Raw genomic sequence first — 8,485 nt, 5'->3', positions numbered from 1 at the left:
AATATTTAATGTATCTTAATGGGCAGTCCATGAATATTTTAGATACTAGCTCAAGAAACTTTAGATACTACCAATAAAATTACCATATACTAAATTTTTAATGGTAGTAGACCTTTTATTCTATGAGACTCAATATAATCTAAGGTTAACTCATGAATCATGCATTATACATGCATAATATCTTAAAATATCTTCCTCTATATTATCATATCTTGATCCTATTTTTTGCATCAAACTTGTCATTATATTGATGTGATTCAATGGAAACATTAAATAAAAAATTTTAAAAAATAAATGTTAAAGTATTTATAGCTTCTACTTTTATTCAAATTGCGTCACTAAATTTGACATATATATATATATTATACTATTTTTTGTTATCTCTACATCTTCAACACAATTTATTGGGTTATTGCTGTAAAATGACATTTTTTTTTCATCAACCACCCTTTACGTGTTCTAAGTTATAGTGCTTCATGAATGAAGAATGAAATAAATTTTTTTGGACTGTCTAATAGGTCAGAAAAATAATTCTTACTAACGACTAAGATTTTGTGAATTAAATTCCAATATCATGACCTCACAGTACTATTAGTAAACAGTCTCAATAGATATCTACTAATAATACACTGATTAATAAACTATTTAAATGACTAGATACAGAAGAAGTAACACAAATTTTAATTCGTCTTGGACACATACTACTATATTTTCTTCTTAAATATAAAAATTTAATTGAAAATATTAGTTACTGTTATTGTTTAAAACTACCTGAACCTCTTCGTGGAAGCTACCAATTTGTAAAATACTATCTCAAAAATATTATTTGATTTTTACTAATTCTATTTCATGTTAGTTTTAGCAGATTCCATCTTCCTATAATTTTTTTTTCAAAAGATTCATTATGTGATTCTCCTTTTAAGTTTGTTTTTAAATAATTATATTTATATAGAAACAAATTATACAAACAAGATCTCAATAAGTTAGCAACTAATACTTTGACAACAACAGATAAGAAAGCAATTAATAGATGCAAATGAATAGAAGAATCCAATTTTTACTATAATTCATATATCCAGAATGTAAATAAGATACTAGCTCCAGCAATTTCAGATACTACTAATACGTTCATCACATACTTCATTTTCAATGACACTAGACCTTTTTTTTAGGCTTAATACAGTCGAAGGTAGACTCATTAATTATGTACTATCCAAGCATGAAATGCATTTTCTTATCAGTGAAAGGTATTTTAATTCAAATATCATATTCGTACAGAAAATTTTTTATATTACAACACAAAAGATTTTCTATAGTTTAGGTTCTAATACCTAATTGTTAGTCTTAATCATAACTCTATGCTACATAGATGCATTATCACCCAAGTCTTACTAAATATATAAATTCAAATTTAATACTATACATCAGTCGTATACTATCTACTATCGAAGAAATTAAAGGATATGCATTTATTAATCACAATCCAAAATAACTAAAATAGTACTACTGGTGCACGAAATTGTGATCTCTAATAATGGTGCTCAACTTGGTATGCCCATTTATAACTCAGCACTTTCTTCACAACTTCGCACAACTAACCAGCAAGTGCACTGGGTTGTCCAAGTATTAAACCTTACGTGAGTAAGGGTCGATCGCACAGAGATTGTTGGTATGAAGCAAGCTATGGTCATCTCGTAAATCTCAATTAGGCGGATTCAAATAGTTATAGTGGTTTTCGAATATAATAATAAATAAACAAAAAATAAGGATAGAGATACTTATGTAATTCATTGGTGGGAATTTCAGATAAGCGCATGAAGATACTGTATTCCTGTTGAATTTCTGCTTTCCTACTGCTCTCATCCAATCCTTCATACTCCCTTCCATGGCAAGTTGTATGTAGGGCATCACCGTTGTCAATGGCTACTTCCCATCCTCTCAGTAAAAAAGGTCCAAATGTTCTTGTCACAGCACGACTAATCATCTGTCGGTTCTCGATCATGTCGGAATAGAATCCATTGATTCTTTTGCGTTTGTCATCACGCCCAACAATCGCGAGTTTGAAGCTCGTCACAGTCATTCAATCCCTGAATCCTACTCGGAATACCACAGACAAGGTTTAGACCTTCCGGATTCTCAGGAATGGCTGTCAATAATTTCAGCTTATACCACGAAGATTCTGATCAAGGAATCCAAGAGATATGCGCTCGTTCTAAGGTAGAACGGAAGTGGTTGTCAATCACGCGTTCATAAGGATGGATGATGATGAGTGTCACGGATCATCACATCCATCAGGTTGAAGTACAATAGATATCTTAGAACAAGAATAAGCTGAATTGAATAGAAAATAGTAGTAATTAAATTAAAACTCGAGGTACAGCAGAGCTCCACACCCTTAATCTATGGTGTGTAGAAACTCCACCGTTGAAAATACATAAGTGATGAAGGTCTAGGCATGACCAAATGGCCAGCCCCCATGAATGATCAAAAGACCAAATGGTCAAGAGACTGTATTGTCAAAAGACACCTAATACAATAGTAAAAAGTTCTATTTATACTAAACTAGTTACTAGGGTTTACAAAAATAAGTAATTGATGCAGAAATCCACTTCCAGGGCCCACTTGGTGTGTGCTTGGGCTGAGCTTGAGCTTTACATGTGCAGAGGCTTCTCTTGGAGTTAAACGCCAAGTTGTAACGTGTTTTTGGCGTTTAACTCTGGTTTATGACGTGTTTCTGGCATTTGACTCTAGAATACAGCATGGAACTGGCGTTGAACGCCAGTTTACGTCATCTAATATCGAATAAAGTATTGAGTATTATATATTTCTGAAATGCTCTGAATGTCTAATTTCCAACGCCATTGAGAGCGCACCATTTGGAGTTCTGTAGCTCCAGAAAATCCATTTCGAGTGCAGGAAGGTCAGAATCCAACAGCATCAGCAGTCCTTTGTCAGCCTCCTTATCAGAGTTTTGCTCAGGTCCCTCAATTTTAGCCAGAAAATACCTGAAATCACAGAAAAACATACAAACTCATAGTAAAGTCCAGAAATGTGAATTTTACATAAAAACTAATGAAAACATCCCTAAAAGTAGCTAGATCAAAAACTACCAAAAAACAATGCCAAAAAGCGTATAAATTATCCGCTCATCACAACACCAAACTTAAATTATTGCTTGTCCCCAAGCAACTGAAAATCAAATAGGATAAAAAGAAGAGAATATACTATAAATCCCAAAATATCAATGAATATTAGTTCTAATTAGATGAGCGGGACTTGTAGCTTTTTGCTTCTGAACAATTTTGGCATCTCTCTTTATCCTTTGAAGTTCAGCATGATTGGATTCTATAGGAACTCAGAGTTCAGATAGTGTTAATTGATTCTCCTAGTTAAGTATGTTGATTCTTGAACACAGCTATTTTTATGAGTCTTGGCCGTGGCCCTAAGCACTTTGTTTTCCAGTATTACCACCGGATACATAAATGCCACAGACACATGACTGGGTGAACCTTTTTATACTGTGACTCAGCTTTGCTAAAGTCCCTAGTTAGAGGTGTCCAGAGCTCTTAAGCACACTGTTTTTGCTTTGGATCACGACTTTAACCACTCAGTCTCAAGCTTTTCACTTGGACCTGCATGCCACAAGCACATGGTTAGGGACAGCTTGATTTAGCCGCTTAGGCCTGGATTTACCTCCTTGGCCCTCCTATCCATTGATGCTCAAAGCCTTGGATCCTTTTTACCCTTGCCTTTTGGTTTTAAGGGCTATTGGCTTTTTCTGCTTGCTTTTTCTTTTTTTTTCTATAACAATTTTTTTTGCCATTTTTTTCGCAAGCTTTTGTTCTTCACTGCTTTTTCTTGCTTCAAGAATCAATTTTATGATTTCTCAGATCATCAATAACATTTCTCTTATTTATTATTCTTTCAAGAGCCAACAATTTTAACATTCATAAACAAGATAAAAAAATATGCACTGTTCAAACATTCATTTAGAAAACAAAAAGTATTGTCACAACATCAATATAATTAAACTAATTTCAAGGATAAATTCGAAACTCATGTGCTTCTTGTTCTTTTGTATTAGAAACATTTTTCATTTAAGAGAGGTGAAGGATTCATGGAATTATTCATAGCCTTAAGTCATAGTTACTAATGATCATGAAGTAAAGACACAAAACATAGTTAAACATGAAGCTTAAAAACTGAAAAACAGAGAAATAAGAACAAGGAATGAGTCCACCTTAGTGATGGTGGCGCCTTCTTCTTGAAGGACCAATGATGTCCTTGAGCTATTCTATGTCTCTTACTTGCCTTTGTTGCTCCTCCCTCATTGCTCTTTGATATTCTCTAATCTCATGGAGAATGATTGAGTGCTCTTGGTGTTCCACGCTTAGTTGGTCCATGTTATAACTCAAGTCTTCTAGAGACGTGTTGAGTTATTCCCAATAGTTGTTGGGAAGAAAGTGCATCCCTTGAGGTATCTCAGGGATTCCTTGATGATGAGCTTCCTCATGCATCTTTTGAGATCCATGGATGGCCTCTCTTGTTTGCTCCATCCTTTTCTTGGTGATGGGCTTATCCTCTTCAATAAAAATGTCTCCTTCTATGATAACTCCAGCTGAGTAGCATAGAAGGCAAATAAGATGAAGAAAAGCTAGCTTTACCATGGTGGAGGGCTTTTTGGCTACTTTGTAGAATTCAAGAGAGATAACTTCATGAAATTCTACTTCCTCTCCAATCATGATGCTATAGATCATGATGGCTCGATATATAGTAACTTCAGATCGGTCGCTAGTGGGGATGATGGAGCGTTGGATGAACTCCAACCATCCTCTAGCCACAGGCTTAAGGTCCAGTCTTCTCAGTTGAACCGGCTTGCCTTTTGAGTCTCTTTTTCATTGAGCTCCTTCCACACATATGTCCATAAGGGCTTGGTCCAACCTTTGATCAAACTTGACCCTTCTAGTATAGGGGCATGCATCTTCTTGCATCATAAGCAAGTTGAATGCCAACCTCATATTTTCTGGACTGAAATCTAAGTATTTTCCCCGAACCATTGTAAGATAATTTTTTGGATTCGGGTTCATACTTTGATCATGGTTCCTAGTGATCCATGCATTGGCATAGAACTCTTGAACCATTAGGATTCCAACTTGTTAAATGGGGTTGGTCAGAACTTCCCAACCTCTTCTTTGGATCTCATGTTGGATCTCCGGATACTCATTTTTCTTGAGCTTGAAAAGGACCTCAGGGATCACCTTTTTCTTGGCCACAACTTCATAGAAGTGGTCTTGATGGGCTTTAGAGATGAATCTCTCCGTCTCCCATGACTCAGAGGTGGAAGCTTTTGTCTTCCCTTTCCCTTTTGTAGAGGTTTCTCCGGCCTTAGGTACCATAAGTGGTTATGGAAAAACAAAAAAGCTATGCTTTTACCACACCAAACTTAGAATATTGCTCGCTCTCGAGCAAAAGAAGAAAGAAAAGAAGAAGAATAAGAAAATATGGAGGAAAGGGAGATGTGTGTGGTTTCGGCCAAGGTGAAGAAGAGAGGGTTGTGGTGTGTGAAAATGAAGAAGGATAGAGGGGTTTATATAGGGAAGGGAGAGGGAGTAGTTTCGGCCATTTAGGGTGGGTTTGGTTGGGAAAGAGATTTTGAATTTTGAAGGTAGGTGGGGTTTATGGGGAAGAGTGAATGGATGTGAGTGGTGAAGAGGTGATGGGGAAGAGAGATTTGAGGTGATTGGTGAAGGGTTTTGGAGAAGAATGTTTATTGGATTGTGTGAAAAAGAGAGAGAGGGTGAGTTGAGGTAGGTAGGGATCCTGTGGGGTTCACAGATCATGAGGTGTCAAGGATTTACATCCCTACACCAATGAGGCGTGTAAAACGTCCTCTGCATGCAATCCTGGCATTTAACGGCAGATTGATGCTTGTTTCTGGCATTAAACTCCAGTTCTATGCTTGTTTTGGGCGTTCAACGCCAATCTGCAGCATGTTTCTGGCGTTGAACGCCAGCTTTCCTCAGTGAGCAATCCTGGCGTTTAAATGTCAGATTGCTGCATGTTTCTGGCATTCAACGCCAGATCCATGCTCTGTTCTGGCATTGAACGCCAGCCAGATGCTCCTTACTGGCGTTTAAACGCCAGTAAGCCCTTCCTCCAGGGTGTGCTGTTTCTTCTGCTGTTTTTGATTCTGTTTTTAATATTAGTATTTGTTTTGTGACTCCACATGATCATGAACCTAATAAAACATAAAAGAATAATAAAAATAAAATTAGATAAATAAAAATTGTGTTACCTCCCAATAAGCGCTTCTTTAATGTCACTAGCTTGACAGTGGGCTCTCATGGAGCCTGACAGGTGATCAGGTCAATATTGTGGACTCTCAACACCAAACTTAGCGTTTGAATGTGGGGGTTTAACACCAAACTTAGCGTTTGGTTGTGGCCTCCCAACACCAAACTTAGAGTTTGATTGTGGGGGCTTTGTTTGACTCTATATTGAGAGAAGCTTTACATGCTTCCTCTCTATGGTTACAGAAGAAGATCCTTGAGCTTTAAACACAAGGTAGTCCCCATTTAATTGAAGGACTAGCTCTCCTCTGTCAACATCAATCACAGCTCCTGCTGTGGCTAGGAATGGTCTTCCAAGGATGATGCATTCATCCTCCTCCTTCCTAGTGTCTAAGATTATGAAATCAGCAGGGATGTAGAGGCCTTTAACCTTCACTAACACGTCCTCTACTAATCCATAAGCTTGTCTTTGTGATTTGTCTGCCATCTCTAATGAGAATATGGCAGGCTGTACCTCAATGGTCCCCAGCTTCTCCATTACAGAGAGTGGCATAAGATTTATGCTTGACCCTAGGTCACACAGAGCCTTCTCAAAGGTCATGGTGCCCATGGTAATGGTATTAAGAATTTACCAGGATCTTGTCTCTTTTGAGGTAGAGTTTGCTGAACCCAAGTATCTAGTTCACTAATGAGCAAGGGAGGTTCACCTTCCCAAGTCTTATTACCAAAAAACTTGGCATTCAGTTTCATGATGGCTCCTAGATATTGAGCAACTTGCTCTCCAGTTACATCTTCATCCTCTTCAGAGGAAGAATAGTCTTCAGAGCTCATGAATGGCAGAAGGAGGTTTAATGGGATCTCTATGGTCTCTATATGTGCCTCAGATTTCTTTAGGTCCTCAATAAAGAACTCCTTCTCGCTTGAGAGACGTCCCATGAGGTCTTCCTCATTGGGATTCACGTCCTCTCCTTCCTCTCTTGGTTCGGCCATGTTGATTATGTCAATGGCCTTGCACTCTCTTTTTGGATTCTCTTCAGTATTGCTTGGGAGAGTACTAGGAGGAGTTTCAGTGACTTTCTTACTCAGCTGGCCCACTTGTGCCTACAAATTTCTGATGGAGGACCTTGTTTCACTCATGAAACTTAAAGTGGCCTTAGACAGATCAGAGACTATGTTTGCTAAGTTAGAGGTGCTTTACTCAGAATTCTCTGTCTGTTGCTGAGAAGATGATGGATAAGGCTTGCTATTGCTGAGCCTATTTCTTCCACCATTATTAAAGCCTTGTTGAGGCTTTTGTTGATCATTCCATGAGAAATTTGGATGATTTCTCTATGATGAATTATAGGTGTTTTCATAAGGTTCACCCATATAATTTACCTCTGCCATTGCAGGGTTCTCAGGATCATAAGCTTCTTCTTCAGAAGATGCCTCTTTGGTACTATTGGATGCATTTTGCCATCCATTCAGACTTTGAGAAATCATGTTGACTTGCTGAGTCAACATTTTGTTCTGAGCCAATATGGCATTCAGAGCATCAATTTCAGGAACTCCCTTCCTCTGAGGCGTCCCATTATTCACGGAATTCCTCTCAGAAGTATACATGAACTGGTTATTTGCAACCATGTCAATAAGCTCTTGAGCTTCTGCAGGAACTTTCTTTAGGTGAATGGATCCACCTGCAGAATGGTTCAGTGACATCTTAGAGAATTAAGATAGACCATAATAGAATATATTCAGAATGGTCCACTCTGAAAGCATGTCAGAAGGACACCTTTTGGTCATCTGCTTGTATCTTTCCCAAGCTTCATAGAGGGATTCACCAACTTTTTGTTTGAAGGTTTGAACATCCACTCTAAGCTTGCTTAGCTTTTGAGGAGGAAAGAACTTAGCCAAGAAGGCCGTGACCAGCTTATCCCAAGAGTCCAGGCTATCTTTAGGTTGAGAGTCCAACCATGTTCTAGCTCTGTCTCTTACAGCAAAAGGGAAAAGTCTGAGCCTGTAGACTTTAGGATCTACTCCATTAGTCTTAACAGTCTCATAGACCTGCAAGAACTCAGTTAAAAACTGATAGGGATCTTCTGATGGAAGTCTATGGAACTTGCAGTTCTATTGCATTAGAGTAACTAGTTGAGGTTTCAGCTCAAAATTATTTGCTCCAATGGCAGGGATTGAGATGCTTCTTCCATCAAACTTGG

General features: G+C 37.7%; 1 non-coding gene across 1 annotated transcript; it reads left to right on the top strand.

The window, feature by feature from the left end:
- The first annotated feature begins 8,042 nt into the window (after nt 1-8,042).
- LOC127742114 (small nucleolar RNA R71) lies at nt 8,043-8,150 on the top strand. The gene has a single exon (XR_008003301.1). It is a non-coding gene; the product is annotated as a small nucleolar RNA R71 (small nucleolar RNA).
- Nucleotides 8,151-8,485: the final 335 nt, after the last annotated feature.

The sequence above is a fragment of the Arachis duranensis genome, chromosome 9, assembly GCF_000817695.3.
Source record: "Arachis duranensis cultivar V14167 chromosome 9, aradu.V14167.gnm2.J7QH, whole genome shotgun sequence".
Classification (NCBI taxonomy): Eukaryota; Viridiplantae; Streptophyta; class Magnoliopsida; order Fabales; family Fabaceae; genus Arachis; species Arachis duranensis.
This window is presented reverse-complemented; position numbering and strand designations above follow the sequence as displayed.